The sequence below is a fragment of the Mustela nigripes genome, chromosome 1 (assembly GCF_022355385.1).
Source record: "Mustela nigripes isolate SB6536 chromosome 1, MUSNIG.SB6536, whole genome shotgun sequence".
NCBI lineage: Eukaryota > Metazoa > Chordata > Mammalia > Carnivora > Mustelidae > Mustela > Mustela nigripes.
The window spans coordinates 184,434,937-184,457,253 of NC_081557.1; the positions used below are offsets into that span (position 1 = coordinate 184,434,937).

General features: G+C 37.9%; 1 long non-coding RNA gene across 2 annotated transcripts in view; it reads left to right on the forward strand.

The window, feature by feature from the left end:
* LOC132002890 (uncharacterized) overlaps window positions 1–22,317 on the forward strand; it is a 133,606-nt gene that overhangs the window by 90,632 nt on the left and 20,657 nt on the right. For both annotated transcript variants that reach the window (XR_009400073.1, XR_009400066.1), the window contains 2 exons: window positions 7,202–7,294; window positions 7,958–8,120. This is a non-coding gene — a long non-coding RNA (uncharacterized LOC132002890). The remainder of the gene's footprint in view (window positions 1–7,201; window positions 7,295–7,957; window positions 8,121–22,317) is intronic.

Here is a 22,317-nt window from a genome sequence, read left to right on the forward strand (position 1 = left end):
ACATAAAATGAGCAATTTATTTATGTATTTATATTTTAATTTCATTGTAGTTCTCTCTCTCTCTCTTTTTTTTTTTTTTAAGATTTATTTATTTATTTGGGGGAGAGGGGCAGAGGGAGAGAGTCTTCAAGCTGAGTGTGGAGCCAGATGCAGGGCCTGATCCCACAACCCATGAGATCATTACCTGAAGTGAAAACAAGAGTCAGACACTTAACTGACTGAGCCACTCAGGCACCCGTCAGTGTTATTAACATAGAGCATTCTATTAGTTTCAGGTGTACAGTACAGTGATTTAACAGTTCTATATATTACTCAGTGCTCATCATGATATTGTCCTCTTAATTCCTTCACCTATTTCACCCCCCCCCCCCCCCCCCCCCCCCCCCCCCCCCCCCCGCAACCTGCCCTCTGATAACCATCAGTTCTCTGTAGTTGAGTCTATTTTCTGGTTTGTATTTTTTTCCCCCTTTGTTTGTTTTGTTTTTTAAATTTTACATGTAAGTGAAATCATATGGTACTTGTCTTTCTCTGACCTACTCATTTAGCTTAGCATTATACTCTCTAGATCAATCCATGCTGCTGCAAATGGCAAGATTTCATTCTTTTTTATGGCTCAGTAATTATATAAATGTATATATATCTCACATATATATAGATAAAATATGTGAGATATATCTCACATTTTTTATCTATTCATTTGTGGATGGACACTTGGACTGCTTCCATAACTTGGTTATTGTAAATAATGATGCCATAAACTCAGGGTGCATATACATTTTGCATATATATTTTCAAATTCGCATTCTTACATTCTTTAGGAAAATACCCAGTAGTGTGATTATCAGATTATAGGGTAGTTCTGTTTTTAACTTTTTGAAGACCCTCCATACTGTTTTCCACAGTGGCTGTATAAGTTTGCATTCCTACTAACAGTGTGAAAGGGTTCCCCTTTCTCCATATCCTCACCAACATTTAGTTGTTTTTTTGTGTGTTTTTAATTTTAGCCATTCTGACAGGCATGATGTGATATCTCATTGTAGTTTTGATTTACATTTCCCTGATGATGAGTGATGTTGAGCACCTTTTCATATGTCCATTGGCCATCTGGATATCTTCTTTGGAGAAATATCTGTTCATGTCTTCTAAAATGGGTAAAAAAATTTAAACAGCAAGAAGATATTTAAACACCACAGAAGACATGGATGGCAAATAAGCCCATGAAAAGATACTCAATAACATTAGTCATTAGAAAAATGAAAACATCAGCATCAAGTTTTGGTGAGGATATAGAGCCACCAGCATACTCTCATACTGCCGATGAGAATGCAAAAATGCTACAACCATTTTGGAAAATAATTTACTAGTTCTTTTTGAAGTTAAATGTACACTTACTATAAAATTCTGTAAATGTATTCTTAGGTATTAAAAGTGGAATGAAAACTATTTTCAAATAGAAATTCGTACCGGAATGTTTATAGTAGCAATATTTATAATAGCTGAAACATGGAAATAGCCCAAATATCTTTCAATTACCTAAAGGATAAACTATAATATATCTGTAATATATCCATGCAGTGGAGTACTACTCAAAAGTAAAAAGAAGAACATATGTCAGTATGGGTGAATCTCAAATGTATTATGCTAAGTAAAAGAAGAATTTTATAAAAATATTTATAAATATTTATATTTATAGGTTGAATATTCTATGATACCATTTATATGACATTTTTGAGTATACAAAACCACAGGGACAGAACAACCATCAGTAGTTTTCAAGGTTCATGGGAGGGAAAGGATTTATCACAAAGGTGCAACAAAGGGAGTTTTGGATGATGAAAATATTCCATATCTTATTTGAGCTGGTGCTACCATGACTATATGCACTTTTCAAAACTCAGAACCATCAATTAAGAAGTATGAAATTTATTTTATGTAAATTATATCTTAAAAAAAAGCAGAAACAAAACAAAATAGTAAGAAGTGATATGCCATATTCGTGGGTTGGAAAATCCAATATTATAAAATGTCAATTTTTTCCTGCAGTGATATCTTGATGAAGTTTAATGCTAACTAAAATCCCAGAATGGTGGTGGTGGGGGAGGATGCTAACTAATCCTAAAATTTAAATAGATATACAAAAATCCAAGAATAGCCAAAGTCATATTAAAAAAGAAGAGCAAAACAAAGGACTTATTAGTGTCAAGGTTTATTATAAAGCTAGAATGATTAAGAGAAGGTAGTATTGGCTCAAGGATTGACACATAGAGCAGGTGAAGAATATGCACTTGGAATAGACTCCCATGTATGTGATCACTTGGTTTATTACAACGATAATACTGTAGTTCAATGGGGGGAAAATGTTCTTTTCAAAAAATGAGGTTGATCAATTGGATGCTGTGTTTTTAAAAAGGGAGGAAAATTTAAGCTTTATTTCACAATATACATAAGTGTAGTCTCATATTGCAGATCTAAATATGAAAGATGAGACAATAAAGCTTTAGAATAAAACAGGATGATATCTTCTTGACCTTAGGCTAGGTAAATATCTGTTAAGTCAGAATTAAAGGAAAAAAATTAATTACTTCATTAAAATTAAGACCCATTCTTTCAAATACATTATGATGAAGACAAGCTACAGACTAGGAGAAAATGCATCTTTCTGACTGAGGACATTTTTCCAGAATGTGTAGAGAACTGTTAAAAATTTTAAAGGACAGTCCAATAGATTTGGTCCAATATGCAAAAAACTTGAACAGATAATTAACAAAAGCAAGTATCCAAATAGCTAACAGATCATGTAAAAGTGTACTCAACATCATTGTTCATCAGGGAATTTAAATTAAAACCACAATGCAGTGCTACTACACCTCCACTAGAATGACTAAAATTAAAAGACAATGTCAAATATTGATAAAGGTGGAGCAGCTGGAAGTTTCAAATACTATTAATGAGAATGTGAATTGGTATAATCACTTTGAAAAAATACTTGGTAGGACCTCTTGAAGTTGAATTATGTGCATTACTCATGAACGAGCAATTCTACTCGTGAGTATATATTCAATGGAATTATGTCCTCACTAAAAGACATGTATGAGTTCATAGCAGCATTATTTATAATAGAACTGACCTGGAAACAACTCAAATATCCATAGAAGATCATGAATTTTTAGACAACTCACAAGCCGGCATGAAAACTCAGAATGGATCCAACAGGAAGGCAGCTAGATGATAGTTCTGCATGAACTTGGTGACAGTGTTGGTGTCTGAAGCCTGGGTCCTACTGGAGAGTATAGGTAGGGGCTAAGTGCTGTGCGCTGCACCTCCACCCAAAGAAGTGGGGTAGCACCGCTTATGTGCTCTCTCTGTGTCTCTGTGAGATGTCCGAAACTCTTCTTTTAATTTTTTCCCATAGCTTTTTCCTCAAGAGGACGAGACCAAGAATCACAAGCATCCTGGCAGACTAATAGTCTGATGCCACTTACACCAATTATCTGTCCACCATGGACTTCGGGGGTTGAGAAGATCCAGATTCTGTTTTAATAAAAATTGTACTAAATCGTATGTGAAATCCTGGAGATCTTGGAATATTAAAAGGGCATTAGTGGAAAAACTGGTGATTCAAATAGTCCGTAGTTTAGTTAATAGAGGTATCCGAATGTCTATTACTTGGTTTTGATAAACGCACCATGGTTCTGTCAATGGTAACATTAGGGGAAATTGGTGAAGGCTATGAAAGAATTCTCTGTACTCTTTTTGCAACTTTTCTGGATGTCTAGAATTATCCCAAACTAAAATAAAATACTAAACAAAACAAAACAAAACAAAACAAAACAAACCTCCTAGCCCCTACATTGTATGCTTTGTCCTTATCTTCAAAATAAGAAATGTATTACATGTTTTGAACACAATGTAACAGTTTAATGTCCTTGGAATTTTCTTTCAGTTTTTCTGTCATCCATTAATAGAGAATATTTACCAATCACACTAACTAAACACAGCAATAGCTTCCATGGATGTAATGACAAAGTCTTGTAGAAATACCTGTAAATCTTTTTACTTCAAACCTGAATTATGTCAGCTAAACATTTGTGACATTTTAGGTTTCTTTACTCTAGTTTTCTTTTATGTGACATTCCAAACTCCTTAAAAAACTAAAAGAACTGAATACAGATAAAAGATAAAAAGTTTAAGATATGAGTTATATGAGGAAACTTTAGACAATATTAGAAAATATTCTTTCTAGAGGACAAACATTAGTAAATGAGGTCCTCATGATTGACAGTATTGCTGGTTTTAGGAATGTCTTTCTAGCATCTACATCACTGTACAGAGTGGGAGGCAAGGAAATTTGGAACCATATAAATTGGAATTCATAACTTTATTGTGCTCTCTTACCAAAAATTTGTTTCCTCCTTGGATCAAGATGCTAATTATGGTACTTAAGATTTTAACTACCAGGTGAGTCAGATATATATTTTGGTGCAGGAAATTTTGAGGGCCTTAAAGCATAGCCCCGGGGTAGTGTTCGCTCTGCTGGTTTCACTGTAGACAGAGGCTCTGATGGAAACACTGAGTGATAGGCACAGAGAGAGAGAGAGTGCTCATTTTTGTGTGCCAGAGAGAAATCTCTTCCCACAATGTGAAGAGTTATGGTTAGGCGCAAAAAGCTAGGAAAACTCCTAAAACTCAGACACAAGCAACCGTAACACAGTAACCATCTAAGAAAAGGGGTACTTACTCTATAGCAAGACTGTCCTGGGTGCAGCTGTCACTCTCTTAGGAATTTGATTCAAGATAGCTGCCCGTGTTTAATCTTTACTGCCACATATTTTATTTCATTACCAAGAATATAAACTGTAATGAACTGACAAAAGAAATGATGAAGTCTTTAATTAGGCTTAGTCACTCTTCTACTGTGAGCAAAGACTTTTGGGTCAAAAACAAATGGAGTTTTATCTTATTTCTGCCATTTGCTATCTCTGTGACCTTGGGCAAGTTACTTACTCATCTGAGCCCCAGTTTCTTTGCTTGTAAATTGGAGATAATTTCATAGGATTGTTTTGTGGGCTGAGAATAAAGTGCTGAGGCCAGCACATGGCACATAATGAGAGCAGATGAGAGCCCCTTATCTGTTCATTTCTGTACCCAATTCTAGCTCTCTATCCTATGAGGAACCTCAATAGCTTCATGTGTATCCCAACACATGTATGTGCACCTGTTGCCAACCTCCCAGGCTTTGGCCATGCGTGGAGTTTCCATTCCATTTCTGATTTTTCTCTGAAACCTTTCCCTCTTCTTTTCCTCTTCCTTCCTTTCTCCTCCCTTTGCCAGGAACTTCCTTTTCTCCTCCTTCTCCCTTTCTCTTCCTCTCCCCTTTTTCTCTTCCCCGATGCTTTCCTTCTCCCTTCTCTCTTCCTCCCTTATTCCTCCTATACCTCTTCCTAGGATAGGGTGGGCAATATTCTCTCTCTCTCTCTCTCTCTTTCACACACACACACACACACACGCAACTAGGATTACAATTCAGTGCTTAACTGCATTGTTTGAAAACTCCGATCTTTCTTCACTATAAAATCTGTCTAATGCTGCGTTAGAAGCAAACATAGTCCTAAACCAGACCACCTACTAGAAGTTAACAAAGGAGCAAACAGAACTCTTCCTCCTTTCCAATCTTATTCAGTGGAGGATAATGTCATGTCATTGCTATCTGAGGGAGGACCCAAAGCCTCTTGAATGGCTTGAATGAAGAGCCATTCACCTCTTGTACGGCTGCATACTGAACTATTTTCAGAAACAGCATGGTAGTTGAATACTTTGATCAGGTTTTTATATTATTTTTCTACATAGCTTCCAAATTTATTTTTCCACATGTCATAGTCTTACTTTTTGGGGAATGAGGCAAGTTTTCTGAAATATTCTTATCCTCTGATTATTCTGAAGAATTCCATGATCTTAATCTCATTCCTTTATTTAATGTTTTATTACAAAACAAACACCCTCCTTTTCAAACCCCAAAACTAAACCATGAGGGAGATTACAGGGTTAGTGTGAGGCCATTAAAGGAGAAAGCCCCACATAAAGAAGGGGAGCAAGCTCACGTACTGGGTTCTCACTCATGGGTGTCCAGTGAACCCACATCTGAAATGGCAACAGATCCCAAGCACCCATGGGACTAAGCACCTTAACTTCTGCAGGGCTTTTAAAATCCCTGATATATTCTGAGTTCACAAAACTCTGATATTTAGTTCTTAGAAAACTCTGTAGCTCAGAAGAGCTCAATTTATTCTCCATTTTCTGAAACTGATGACAATGTGAACTCTAGTTGGAAGTTGTTGGTCCATGTGTAGATTTCTCTTAGGTCTTCAAGGCATGGGTACCAACTGTTTGATGGGGGCCACAGTGCTGGTGCGGGCCTCTTGGTGCATATGCTGATATTTTAAGATGTTATCAAGCGTTAGAGGCATATTCACTCTTTTAAGATCCTCAGGGGTAATACAAATAGAGACATTAAGATCATTTGGATGAGCAAAAATATAAACATTTGGAAAATGATTGATCTTACATCCAAGAAAAGAGGTAAGTGCTTTCAGTGAGTTGGTGAGTGCAGAGGGACAAAGTGCATGTTTAGCTGAAGTAGGGAAAGTAGTAAATGTTCAGGGAGGACGTGCTTCCTGTGCTAAAAAGCCAAAAAGTAGATAAACTTGTCTGAGAACGGAGGGCACAGTGACATGAACTGTGACTTGGGACAAGGCTCTAAAGAGTGGGTAGTCTGTCTAGATTGAGGGGGTACTGACGACGAGAGGGAAGTGGAAGAAAGGGAATTACTTTTGGTTTTTCTGTTGTTGGTCAAGCCCATTGTGATGACTATGGAGTTGGGTGCTTAGATCCTCTGCAGGTCCAAGTCCATTGGCCAGCTGGTGGAGAGGTGTCTACAGGCAACCTAATGTCGGCCCCTTCAGGGATTTCCTCAGCTGCACAGAGCCACCTTGCTTAAGGTCACACCCTTCCCATGGTGGCCCACCTCCAGTGACGGATCAAGGGGCAGGTATAAAAGTCCAGACACTTTGGCCTTACCTAGAGGAATTCTGATGGCCTGTTTTAGGTCAAAAGCTCCCTGCAGAATCAGCTGAAGTAGTTATGAGGCCTACATCAAAGGTCAGTTTTCCTGTGGCCAATCTTGCTTTTTTCCTACCTCCCACAGGTGCCGATCCTAAGAGCATTCTAACAAATGTTCTACACTCGTAACTCTATCTCAGATTGCGCTTCTTGAAAAGCCACCTACGACACCTTCTCGGTATGTTATGGAATTTTCATAATAACTCCCTAAGGTTGGTATTTTGGGCGTTATTATATAGGTGAGAGATTCAGACTTAGGCTAAATGACTGGCCGGAAGTCACACACATTGGCATCCACATTTACAGTATCTGTGCTCTTTTTCAGTATATCTTGTTGCCTCCCTAAAGGATCAGCAAGAGACACATACCTTCACACGTGTGCAGTAAAGAATGGATACTTACTTATGTGCACTCATTCAGTCAACAGTTATTTACTAAATCCCAGTGTTCCAGAAATTTTACAGTTATGGAAGGAAGAAACATGAAATGGGAGATAGATCTGCTATCTACATAAAGGCTTTGTGGACACGGGAAAGGATCTTGTTTCTGCTCTATGATGACACTTTACATGTCTAAGTCTAACTTTGATAGTGTCTTTGAAGATTAACCTTTATCAGCTATATTTTCTTTTGGAATTTAATCAGTGATTAAAGAAATTAATGGGCTATGAATGTAAAACAAACAAAAACTTTTTGCTTTGAATGACGCAATACAGATACCAAAAAATTTCTGCCAAACTCGTAACCAAGACAACTGTGAAATACTGGAAGTTGTTGTAAACATCTAGGGAAAATATATATTTATGCTGCTTCTCAAATATTTTTACATTTTCACTTTAAAGATCACAAATGGAAATCTTTGGTGATGTACTTTTGAGTATGGTTCATGCTGGAAAGAAAAAGGATGGATTCAAACTAAAAAAAAGAAAAAAAATTGGCCCAACATCAGAAGATTGGAAAATGAATATACATTTATATGTTTTGAGTTAGAACAAAATATTCAAGGTATGTATGCCTTATTTTTTTATGATTCCCTGCTTTAATCAACTTGTTCTGCTGGCCACAGTTGCTGTTAAACTGAGGTTCTCCACCATACTTACTCAGACCACGTATCTGCAAAATAGTATCTCTCATAAAAAATATATTCAGTGGAAGTTCATTATATGAATGAATCACCCCAAAATGTATGAGATGAAAGATATTTTAATGTATCATGTAGATGATGTGAAATGTAGACTTCTGCACAATTTCTAGTTTGCTGCGTTGGGGACAATATTCAACCTTTCTTCTTCTGGAAAAAAAGATCATATCTTTCTTTGTTAGTGTATTGCTGAAGGGTTTTACTTTTTCACCTTTGGAACTTTGCCATGTTTGGGGGGGAAAGCAAGAATGACGCCAACAGTAGGTAATATTTCTATTCTACAGAGGCAGAGTTTTAAAATTTACAGTATAAATAAGAGAGTAGGTCACCTGGGTGACTCAGCTGGTTAAGCATCAGACTTCAGCTCAGGTCTTGATCCCGGGGTCCTGGGATTGAGTCCTGCATCTGGCTCTCTGCTCATCAGGGAGCCTCTGCCTCTGCCTCTCTGTTTCTCATGCATGAATAAATAAAAGCCTTTTTAAAAAATAAGAGTGTAAATTTTGGCTATAGTATGTTGTTTCTAGTCTAAACCAAGATAAAAATGAATCCAATTAAAAAAAATAAATTCATTTAGGTGTATATTGTTACTATTCTCACTAACATCAATATTTGGTATTATTATTTGTCATTGTAAAGTTAAGTAAAAAACCGTCTTCATTCATCCCGAATCTTCTCTTTCAGCTAAAACAGAGTAATTCAATTTCTTTTCAAAGCTTTCCAACCCAGTTTTCAAATCTTTGTGTTGTCTTACTACAGCTACCACAGAGTTTTAAAAATATGTGAGTTCATGTAGTAGCAAAAACTTGTACACACATATCTGCACTATTAGAAGAAAATTTCATGAAAGCAAATTGGTAGATAATTTTTTGAGTTAATATTATATATTACAAAATATGTCAGATCCCGTAATGTGCGTGAAGAGATGAAAGGATGATCAAGGAGTTAATAATCTGGGTGAAGAGATAGAATATATCAAATTGCTTAAGTCATAGAAAGGAATACTTACTTAAAAGTCAAAGTAAATGTTCTACAAGCATAGGAGAAGGTCCTTCAGACTCTGTTGGTTAAGGGTGGTCAGATTTAGCTGACTCTCAGGGGCTGGTGAGTATTTGAATGGGTGGGGATTGGCTGGGGAGGGGGCCAAGGGCTTTGCAGAAAAATTGGAAATGCTGTAGGAAATGTAGAATCTATTCAGAACATAATAAAATATGTTAGAGGTGGAGGAAAGTAGAGAAGATGATGCACTAATGGCTGTTTTGGTCAGATTAGAGGGTTGAGGCAAACAATACTGGGTTGCAGTTTAAGTAGTTTTGGCTTTAATGGGTACACCTCCTTTTTTTTTCCTCTTCAAATTGTGTTCCATTGAACATAAATTTTGAAAGTTTTGAAGAGATGTGCCACTGAAAATTAAAAAAATAAATTCCAGAGGCAGTTTCATTTGGCAAATATTGAGCTAAATGAAATTTTTCCTTTAGAACGTAACAGCTTTAATATATTAATATGCATTGTAGATTTCCAAGAAAGTGAGGAATATAGTATATAATTTTTATAAACCCATGGAAGTCAAAAGGAAAGTTCATAGAATACATATCTTTAGGGTTAAATCAATGCAACTCAGTGACTGATTAAATATGTGAAGTAAGAAAGAGTGCAAACAAAGATAAAAGATGTTAAAGTTGAGAGATTGTAAAAAATCATTTTATAATCATCGCTATTATTTGTCAAGCTGCTATTACATGGCAGGTAGTGCAGATGAAAGACTGGGACTCGGAAGTTTAAGTAATTTGTCTAGGGTCATATAGATAATATGTGGTTGTCACAATAGTGCAATCACAGTATAGTGAAATGATTGATGGAGAGACACCAAAGACATAAGTGAAAGGATATGAAGTTCCTTTAATCACAAAGGACGTAGAAGCTTATGGTACCAATTACACAGAGCGGGAGGCAATGTGGTACACTCCCAGATGGAGGGACAGGTGTGGGCAATATATGCTTCATAATGTGATGATTCTGCCAGATGAGTTTCCTTTTTTTTTTTTTTTTGTTTCCAAATCTATGTGACCATCTGCAAGTCACTGTTACAAAGTAACTCCAGCAGATTCTTGAGTGCCTATTGTGGAACCAGGTGAATCAAAGGTTAATTTTCCAAGAATAGCATCTTTTAAAGTAGGCTTTAGGCTTACTGAAGTCCATTCTTAAACACAATAACTGGTGGGGCTAAGATTTAAATCTAGGTCTACCTTGTTTCAAAGCCCCAATTTTCCCTCTCTAACCTGTTGATTTTGTGTGCTGATAAAAGAATGGTGAAGCCATCAGAACCCCACTGCCTGCTGCTGTTCCCTATCCAGGGCTACTGAAGACCTTGACTTCCTCTGCTTCATAGCTTGGGCGTCAAAGTGCCCCTGTGGCTCAGCTTACTTTTCGAAACCTTCCATACCAAAGAAAATCAGTTCACGTTTTAAGGGATTTACTGTGTATCAAATCCCTGGTTGGTTTGCTTAAAGCAGAGGTTACTCTGGTTGTGCGTCTTTGTATTATGTCCCAAAGGCTATGGTGTTGTAACATGTATGACCTATACTTTGCTGGGGCAGGCCCTTGGAAAGAAAGGTGTTCCAGATCATGCCACACACATCCTGACATACAGGTCCTCATTTCTCCTCACAGCAATGGGATGAGGGATAATAGGATAATACTGTAAGTATCCTCATTTTTTTAAACTAACTAACAAGAGGATAATTTTCCTAAGTTCATGTAATTAATAAATGGCAGAGCTCAAACCTGGAGCTCAGACTTTAGATTCCATATTTTTAACTCTTACTCATCAAGGTGACGGCCATGGAAATCACACAGCAACACTGCGGTCTGTTCTGACTCTGTCTCCTTGCCACAGTGCATTGCTGCAGCTGTTACTTTCTCTGCCTCTTAGAAATCCTATGAGGTGGGACACCTGGGTGGCTTAGCCCTTGGAGTGGTTGTCATTTGGATCAGGTCATGATCTTAAGGTCATGGGACGGAGTCGCTCATGGGGCTTCTTGCTCTGCAGGGAGCCTGCTTTTCCCTCTGCCAGGGGTCCTCCTGCTTGTGCTGAAACTCTCTCTCTCTCTCTGATTAAAAGAAGAAGAAGAAGGAGGAGGAGGAGGAGGAGGAGAAGAAAAGAAATTTCATGAGGATATTTCTGCTGCCACTCCCATCTTCATCTGGACTCTTTTTTTTTCCTTCTATTTTGATGGTATTTAACTTTAATGTCCTTCATTCAATGACGGCTTGTCTTCAGGACTCCTTTCTTGGGTCAGCACCATTGTAGGTATGAGCGAATGTCCTCCCTTATAGTGTTATGAAGCTTTTGCTTTTTCCCCCCTTTAAAAAATTTCAACAGTGCCATGCTATTACATTTAAAAAAAGATATTCTCTTTCCTCTGTTGAGAAACTTAAATGTGTTCTATTAGGAGGTGGAGGATTTTGTAGACATTTAAAATCCTGTAAAATCCCCTCTCGGGGCTCCTGGGTGGCTTAGTTGGTTAAGTGCCTGCTTTTGGCTCAGGTCATGACCTTGGAGTCCTGGGATGGAGCCTCATGTTGGACTCCCTGATCAGCGGGGAGTCTGCTTCTCCCTCTCCCTCTGCTCCTCCCTTCACTCATGCTTGCTCCATCTCTCTCTCTCTCAAATACATAAAATCTTAAAAAGGTTTGTTAATAACTTTATTATGAATAGTTTCCCAATTCTCTAAATTTCATCTTATCTTTTCCACATAATACCAAGGTCTACTGAACTCCTACTATAAGCTAGGCACCATGCTGGTTACATAAATAAATAAGAAAATGTCCTGGTCATTAGGTGTTCAGTGTCTCCAAAGAAAGATGTATACAAATGAATAACTAATCAATATGAGAAGGGTAATGCTAAAAGAATGTTAAAGGTACCTAGGGAAGAAGGAAGGGCTAGAGAAAGGACATGGTATTTGATCTATGGCTTTGGGTGATGATCAGGAATTCACTGGTTGGAACAGGGGTGAATGAGATGGGGTGGCTGGGTGATGGGCATTGGGGAGGGTATGTGCTATGGTGAGCTGTGAATTGTATAAGACTGATGAATCACAGACCTGTACCCCTGAAACAAATAATATGCTATATGTTAATAAAAAAATAATTAAAAAAAGAAGCAATGGACACACCAGGCAGAGTGAACTGTATACATAAATGTGTGGAGGTGTATATGGTGCATTAGAGGAAACAACTGATGTCTGATAGGCAGAAAGCACAGAATGTATGTAGGAGAATGGAAGGAAGAGACTATTGAGAAGCATTAAATGCCGTGCTAAAGAGTTCGGGTTGAAGTCTGCAGATGGTGGGGCCCCTGTCTGCTGTTCCAGGTTTACTCTTTGTACCAATACCTTCATCTCTTGCAGATCCTCCCTTAACGCCTGCTCAGGGATGAAACTGGGAGTTGAAACTGGACAGGCTCAGCAGCCAAAGCAATTTCTGATTTTAAGAAAAAAAATTTGGTTCCCTTTCAATGCTAGAAAATTCCTCAGCCCTTACCAGACAAACCTGTAGTGGTTGTGGTAATGTTTGTCAGGCAGGATGAGTATTTCTGAGTACCCATTTTGCTCCATAGTTTTCAGAATCAGTATGACTTTCATTCATGGAATACTGATTTGGTGAAGATAAGGGCTTATTAATTAAAGAATTTTTCTTTTCATTTTTTATTTATTCATTTTAGAGAGAGAGAGCGTACGCGCACATGTGAGTGGGTGGAGGGGCAAAGGGGAAATGGGAGACACAGGGAGAGAAGCAGACTGTCCACTGAGTGCAAAGCTTGATGTGGGGTGATCTCAGGAGCAATCCCATGACCCTGAGATCATAAAAAGCATCCAGTTTGATTTCAAGCCGAAATCAAATTGGGTGCTTAACCAATGGATCCACCTGGGCACCCCAATTAAAGGCTTTTTCTAAGTGAAGGTGTCTCTAGGTGACAGTTGGATACAGTCCACTTCATGAGTGTCTGAGTTGCTGGAATAACCCAAGTCATCAAATGTCTGCCTGGGTATTAAACTGCTCCTAACTTTGTACATTTCTTGGAAAAGTTAATCATTTTCTTTCCAAATTTATGTGTAAACATTTCTGCCACTTTCTCAAACTTGGTCTTGATAATGTCTTTATAAATCCTTCTCATTGCCTGCTGTACTCAAATCCTTTTTTAGGAAAACTTGTCATACCGCAGCCCTGGGAAAGCAACATGACCCCATGACCTCTCCCATCTTCCCAGTCATTGGATGAACATCTGACCCAAGGACCACCAATCCTTTTGCTGATAAGCGATAAAGCAAAATCTCTTTTTTCAGATTGTTTTTAAAATTAGAAGAGCCAGAGTCTAGAGACAGTAATTTAGACTATGATTCTTCCTGTCCATTCTTACACTGAAATAATCTTTTTAAAATATCCTCCATCCTAGCTCTTTTAGACTCAACTGAGTGAGAACACACACACACACACACACACACACACACCGATGTGTCTCTCTGATGTCCATGTATTGATTTAACAGATACTGATTTTACATTTCCAGTGTGCATTATGTTGAATTTATTGTCATAAGCCTTAATCCTTTGTGGCATGGTGTGAGTAATTTCTTTTCTTTACTTTTCCTTTTTTTTTTTTTTAAGATTTTATTTATTTATTTGACAGAGAGATCACAAGTAGGCAGAGAGGCAGGCAGAGAGAGAGGAGGAAGCAGGCCCTCCCGCTGAGCAGAGAGCCCAATGTGGAGCTTGATCCAAGGACCCTGGGATCATGACCTGAGCCCAAGGCAGAGGCCTTAGCCCACTGAGCCAGGTGCCCCGGTGTGAGTTATTTCTAAACAACTTTTACAAGACCTGTGTACCCATTTTTTCAGGGTAGTGGCACGAGAATAGGTTAAATACTTCCCATATCAACTTTTATTTACCCTGTTTTTAATATGTTGATTCCCTATTGTCTGTTTTAAACCAGGCATGATTTGTTAGCTTTGTATCATGACCAAATAAATGGTGAAGTGGGTTTTCTGCCAGGTAGAAGGGATGTGTGCAACACACACTCACACACACATGCACTCACTGTATATTCACACTCTGATCTTTTTAAAGGACAAAATAGAAATGATTGAAACCAGTTAAAATGAGCATAGCCTCGAGGTGTTGCTTAATTTATTTTTCTTAAATCATATGTATATTTACATAATTCCAAGAAATGATGTGAACACACAAAGGCCTTGAGGCCTTTCGTATAAACAAGGAACCACCTAGTAGGGAGTCAATTTATGCCTTTTCTTGACATTCAGATATACTGATCATTGCAGCTGGGATGATTGATTACCCAGCAATTTACACCAGTTGTGCTGATGATCAGAGCCTGCTCATTCCTCATCTATGGACAGCTAGAGCTTGTGTTTTGTATAGTTTGAAGGAGAAGCGTTGGGTGGCATGTAATACATAGGAGTGTTCTTTATTTTTATTTTTGCTAAATGGAAGCACAAACTCAAGTGTTCCACTGAACCCCAACTTAAATTTAGTTGTTTCTGTTTTTTCCCCGAGAATGCATTTGGTACATTTTTTCATCACAACTTTCCAAACCCTGGTTTTCCTTTGGATTTATGAGTTCTTTTCTTTTCCTGAAGAGATTTGTCTAACAGAGACATGCCAGGCCTTCAAGGTCCCATTGAGTTATCTTGTGAGGTTGGTAGACAGCCCTGTCATCTACCCCTGCCTCATGGCGAGCTTGCAGTGTAGACCGCACCAGTTGCGTGAGACAGCATGCAAAGACCACATAATAGAGGGGATTAGATGAGAACAAAAATTTCTTTGATTTATTTATAGTATCATTGTGGAAGGATGAAAAGCTGTAAGTCAGCTTTGCCTGGGTGTGGACTTGAAATAATCCACTCAGAACTTTGATTGTTCCCTTGACTTTGCCTTGTAAAAGCTTCCGTGGCTCCTGTGGATTATTACTTCATAAAGCTTGGACAAACATCAATTAACATACATCAAAACGTTTCCATTTGTGTCTCTCTATGAATGGAGGAGACCCAAAAGACATAACGGAGCTAGAAGCACTGGCATGGAGATTAGAGGAGGCCAGGCTGTGCAGAGGACACAGGTGCGCTGTTTGATATGTGTTGGAAATATAGTATTTCTTACAGAACTTGGAGTAATTCTCAAACCAGAACTCTAAAAAACAGCTTATTGGAAACCTTTGCTATTATAAGGACTATATATATATTTTAAACCTAAGAAAGTAGTTGTTGAAGGTTAGATGAAGCCTGTGAATCTGGCTGTTAAAACTGGAGACAGCAGAAGTGATATTAGTTTTCCTAAGTCACTTGAGAACTTTTTAATCTTTTTCAAAATTTCTCAGAGTTTAAGATAGGACTTCTTTCAAACAATATGATTAATAGAAATATACTTGACACAAATGTTTGAAAATACTCATATAAAAGTCAGTGTCCAAGAAAAGTATTTCCATAGCATTTTATATTACAGAGTTTTAAATATTTCCCATTTCTTTGTATCTGGTTTATTTTTGTGCAGATATTTTCTACCCATGATATCAATATTACATGTAGCTAGAATGAATTCAATGGCAGAATGAATTATTTTCTTTATTGTCACTTATAAAAAAATTGATGACAGATTCTTGCTCCATGTGAGAGGATTGCACTGTTAACTCTAAATATCTCTCAATGTGTGTGTGTATATGATAATAATAAGTATATTTACACAGCTAGTCCTCAGAACATCTTAATGTTGCTATTAAACACAGTGAAACATAGTGGATGATTTAAAAAAATACAATGAGATAAATCAAGAAAATCCTCATTTTTAGGATTATTGTATGTATTATATAATACTAAGGCCCAGTTCCTGGAGAATTTCATTAATAAACCTCAAAAATTGTATTGGGCCAATTTGCTGTAATTTGAAAATCCACATGGTTAGAGTGGTACTAAAGCATACTTGTTTTCCTAGATTGTCTTATAAATCAAACCAAAAGGTTGCCTCTTGCCTTAATATCTTTTGCGAATATTTGTTTTAGCAAAAATTGCGATACTATTCTAGTGTTCGGAAAATTAATAACAGTGCCCGTGTTCTGCTCAATAAGAGATGAGAAAACTCTCCTTTTGCATATAAGCAGAAGTTTTTGAAAAGCAAGAATCATTTATTTGATCTATTAAGCTGGGTAGGTAGGGCAGATGGTATATGTAGGGCACAGGGAGAAATCTTGGTGCACTGGAGGGACAGAGCCATAGACAGTTGGGCCTGTGGTTGATGTTAACAGACAGGTGGGTCTGATCAGGAAGACACCTGATTGTAAAGGTGGGATTGCATAACACCAGCACCTTTCACATTCAGCTGACACTCTTTAGCCCCTAGAATAGGTAAAGTTGACATTGTGCCCTTCCTCTATCCTAGGCTGGCTACTTGAGAGACAAGATTCAGACAATGGCTTCATGTGGGGCTGCTGGTCCATCCTCTGTTTTCTGCATTTAAGCATCCTGAGACTTAGAGTTCTGCTTTTCTATTGTGTGTCTAATTGCAATGGGGGTGATCTCTTTCCAGATGACCCTTGGCACCAATTAGCTACTGTCATCCGTGTGGAAGGAAGTCTGCTCTGTAAAATCATTGGATCCTATTTATGTTGAGTACAACTGACCTTCAGGAGAAATGTTTCCGAAGAGACATGAAACTGTCTTCTGGTTTTGGCTCTGTTGGCTTTGCACACCTGTTTTGCTCACTCATTGAATTCTGTTGGAACATTGGAACTCTACCTTTTTGGAGCTCTGGCAGAGATCTCAAAGGAGGAAATTTGGCAGGGTGGAGGAAAACGTGGGTTTTGAAGATGGGAAGACCTGGTTTTTGATGTTGTCTCTGCTAGGTACATCACAAGAGTGTTAGTGATGAGTAGAATTAGTGATGATGTGTGATGTGTCCGGCAACTTTTTTTTTAGCATGAGGTAGAAGCCCAATAGGAGGTAGCTATTATGAAAAATAGTCCCATTTCTCCCATTTCACCTCCCTGATTTTGCAGTTTTAGCTCCATTCATTCAGAAGTCATAAGTGGCTTGATTATCTCTCATTTCCCTCATTTGACTGTGGCTGTGGGAGAATGAATGGACAATGGAAAAGGGTGAGAAAAACTGTGAAGGACAATGGGATAGTAGCAGACTCTTAGCGGTATATTCGTTAAGACAGACTTTTCGAAGGCTTCTCACATAGGGAAGTATGTTTAATTTAACCTAGCAAACACTTGTGTTCCTCATACATTTATTATTCTGATCACATGGATAAGGGGGTCACTATGATTATTACAAGCTTGGGTGAAGCTTTCCTATGCTGCTTTGAGGAAGGAGCCTTGACCTGGTTAAAGTGAATCTACTTTGATAAATCAAAAACATTTATTAAAAAAGATACTCTACTTCCAAGGATCTTTTCCATCAACTTGCTTTTTTTGGTTGCCTATCACATGGCTACATAATTTTTAGACACCAAATGAAAAGCATGTGTAACAGAGCACAGAACTGCACTTCTGGTCCATGTTACCATGGGTAACGTCCGATATGAAAAATGGGCTTTCTTGCAGTAGAACACACCACTTTAATTATTACATGCAGTATGGAAACATGAATATTTATACAATTAGAAACTTGTAAACATTGCACAAATTCTTTCTAGTTGGACTCTTACATAAACACTTTCCCCGCAATCTGCTCTATAAACTTAGACCAAAGATGAAATATTGTGGCAGCCCTAAGTTCACTGGTTCTAGAAAGAAATGCTATAAAATTGGTCCCATGAAATAAAATTGTTAGCACAGAGTCTCAAAGTTGCTTCAATTGTTTGTTTACGTATGTATGTATTTATTTTTTGGTGTCTATTTTCACTTGAGCAGTGGTAAAGTGTTTTTTTATTCAAAACTTTTGTTCTACTTGGTTTTGTGTGACAAAATTAAAATCACACACTGGGGTGCCTGGGTGGCTCCGTGGGTTAAACCTCTGTCTTTGGCTCAGGTCATGATCTCAAGGTTCTGGGATGGAGCCCCACATTGGGCTCTCTGCTCTGCACGGAGCCTGCATCCCTGTACCCCCCGCCTGCCTCTCTGCCTACTTGTGATCTCTCTGTCAAATAAATAAATAAAATATTAAAAAAAAAGAAATTAAAATCACACAAAGCAAGCATGTGGCTAATTAGAATATTTGAACAGTTCACTTAAGGTTGTAAATCGGGTCTTACTATAACCCCCTTTTACGGATTTTTTTTCATATTTTCTCCTTTGGATTCTAATTTTTGAGTGCAAAGATAGATCTTATGTATGTTCAAAACTTAATTTGACTCATTTGGAAACACATAAAACACACCTGTATATACATACATAAGTACCCATGCAATTAAAGTTCAAGACCTAAATCTTCTTAAAATTTTACAACATAGGATGCCTCTAGCTTGTCCTCATAAAAAATTGTGCCTCTGCTAAGGGTTTCATTTTTACATTTCTTAGATAAAAGTAGCCAGAGTTTGATTCTCTGCTAGATTCATGTGTTATTTATTTATTGATGTGAAAATAAATTTACTTGAGTTCTTGTCATGTTGCTGGACTTTGCATAAATTGTTGCACTAGGTTTTAAGATTTTTTAAATAATTTTTTAAATTTTTTATAAACATATAATGTATTATTAGCCCCAGGGGTACAGGTCTGTGAATCACCAGGTTTACACACTTCACAGCACTCACCATAGTACATACTCTCCCCAATGTCCATAACCCCACCGCCCTCTCCCTACCCCTCTCCTCCCGGTCCCCTTCAGTTTGTTTTGTGACATTAAGAGTCTCTTATAGTTTGTCTCCCACCCCGATACCATCTTGTTTCATTTATTCTTCTCCTACTCACTTAAGCCCCCATGTTGCATCACCACTTCCTCATATCAGGAGATCATATGATAGTTGTCTTTCTCCAATTGACTTATTTTGCTAAGCATAATACCCTTTAGTTTTATCCACATCGTTGCAAATGGCAAGATTTCATTTCTTTTGATGGCTGCATAGTATTCCATTGTATATATATACCACATCTTCTTTATCCACTCATCTGTTGATGGACATCTAGGTTCTTTTTATAGTTTGGCTATTGTGGACATTGCTGCTATAAACATTTGGGTGCATGTGCCCCTTCAGATCACTATGTTTGTATCTTTAGGGTAAATACCCAGTAGAGCAATTCCTGGGTCATAAGGTAGCTCTATTTTCAACTTTTTGAGGAACCTCTATGCAGTTTTCCAGAATGGTTGCACCAGCTTGCATTCCCACCAACAGGGTAGGAGGGTTCCCCTTTCTCCGCATCTTCGCCATAGGCTTTAAGATTTTTAATCACTTTAAATTAATAGTAATTGATTGAATTAATGGTAATTCTGTATCTAATCGAGGATTAGATTGGTAGTATTATTTAATAGAAAAAATAACTCATGCAAGACCATGAATTTAATGCAGTTTATTCATCACCCTTTAGTATGCTCTGTGAATAGAGGCCCAAATTACTGATTCTTAGTGATACTTTGGGATATTGAATCAGCAAAGAAAAAGAATCATTCTGCATGAAAATATCCCTCAGGTCTTTCAGTGGCTACAAATACTGAAGTCAGATAAGATGTTCTGCCTATCATTCATCCTCATTTGCTTTGAGCTCCTCTGTAGTTATTTCGGTACTTGCCAGTACCAGTACAAGCAAGGGGAAAAGAAGCCCATTGTTGGGGAGAAATTTGTGCAGTAAGTTGGTTATCATATGCCGCTCAGTAAACACTGATGACCCTCTGTTATTTCAAGGATGTATTATCCTAAGTCTGTAATGGCTGTTGTAACCTCATCCTCCCCAACTTCACTCACCTGTATTTAATCAGGATTGCGACTGATGGAGGGCTTAAAAAGATAGGAAAGGGGATTTAGATTTGAGACCATAGGCAACACCACTGCCTGGCATCTGTCCCCTTAAAAATCTTGTCTTCCTGAGTATGTACCCAGCATTATGGGAAAATAATGCCATCATCTATGCCAATCCATTTTTTGGGTTTGACCTAAGACCTTGAAGAAATCTGAGAACTTCGAGGCTTTTTGTCTTAAGTAAATATCTGGAGAAGGTTTCAGAGACAATAGGTTCAAATAATTGTGTAGAGAATGAGAGTAGCGGCATGGGAGTCTTCACCAGCTCTTGTAGTCAGAAGACTTTTTTTTACGAGAAGGACTTTTAAGGAAAGCCATGAGTAAAGAGATAGAAGAGGCTTAGCGCTGAGAAGTGGGAGGTCACCTGAGATGTGGCAGTGGGCTGGATGGTGGGTTGGAATGGAATGGGAGGGAGAATGAGTCCTTCCTTATGAGGAGCTGGAATCCTTCCTCCCTTACCTATGCTCCTTTGGAATGAAGAACAGCTGCTCACCATCCATACCACTGCATGATTTAATCTGCCAACTTTTTTCTGGGAATGAAATAATCCTGATTCCTTCAGGTTTTCATCATGGTGTCTGTTTCCTGGCTCTTGATTTCTTTCCACTGATTTTTCTCCAACTCTCCTCATCAGTAATAACTGGGAGATCCAGAGGGGTACACCACTGCTGTATGCAATGGGAGCACGACTAAAACCACCTTTAAAAGCATCTTCTGTTGGCACAGCTAGTTACTGTATTGTCTGACTCTGTTTACTATGTGATCTGAAGAAAGGGAAGTTACCAATCTTAATGGGTCTATGTTTTTTTCTCTTGAAAGTGGAAATTTCAGTAGTAGTTTGTCTGTATTTGACTCTTTTTCATTTTCCTCTGATTTTTTCCTGTGCTATTTTTTCTATTGCCCAGTTTTTTTAGACAAATGGATTGTTTTCTACTTGTTTTTATTGGAGTTAAAAGTGTATAGTGTCTTTTGCTGGTGACGGCATTGACTCTTTCATGCACTCAGGAAATATTTCTCAATTTCTAGTATGTGAAAGGCTGCATTCTAGGTGGAGGAAAAATACTGTACAGACTCCAGGTAGAGTTAAAATACTGAACAAAAATAGTATCTAGAGTCTTGTGGGGGGGGAGAAAGATGTTAATAGATAGTTGTATAAAGGATTATATAGTTAAAAAATGGAAACATGGGATTTTGAGGAAAGAGACAAGGTTGTATGAGAATACAGAAAAAGGACACTTACTTGGAATGAGATAAGGCCTCCCTGGGGGAAGGAAAGGCACTTGAGTTGAAATTTGAAGGGCAAGTGAGATGAATTAATTACACAAAGGGGCAAGTATGTCAAGAACTACATTCTGTGTAGAGGAAATACCATGTTCAAATTGTTGTATATTTACCACATGGTCAGCAGAATTGAATTTCCTTAAATTTGTACTGTCAACTTAAACTCTTTAAGTTTGAGCTGCCCATTTCCTTTCACCTTATTAGGAGTCCCTCAGTTAAGAGTTCCTGTAATATGCTGATCCCATTAAGGGATTTGATTCTTTCCTGATTAAATAACAAAATTTTGTATTGTGTTATGTTGTCTTTAATTTCAGAGCTGAGTGAATTGGTTGGTAAAAGGAAATGCAGAATTCAAAATGAGCTTATGTGACAGGCAATCTGGCTACCTCAGGTGAGCGTACGTGTGGTTTAACCCAGCTCCAGAGTATTCATGTGTATGTGGGTGTCCTTTAGTAGATATTCCCTGGACTTTGACATATGTAGCTAATCAAAAGAATTACTTTTTAAAATTCATTCTAACTCCATAGAGCTCTGCCTTGGTATTCTTGAATCAAAAATAGCACTTCAATTTCACCTTCAATCCTAGACTTCATTTAATATTTCTCTTACCGAACCTTCTATATCCGTGTAGACATACACTGCAACAGATACACACTGCTCTTTTTCCTGCTTGTGGCAGACAGATGCTAAGGTTCCCCAAATTCCCTAAATTCTAAGAAAATTTCATTGCAGCCTCCTTAGAAAATGGCGATAATTATATATGGTTCTTTAGCCGGATTTAGCATATCCCTGTGGATTTCTAGTTCTGCTTTGATCT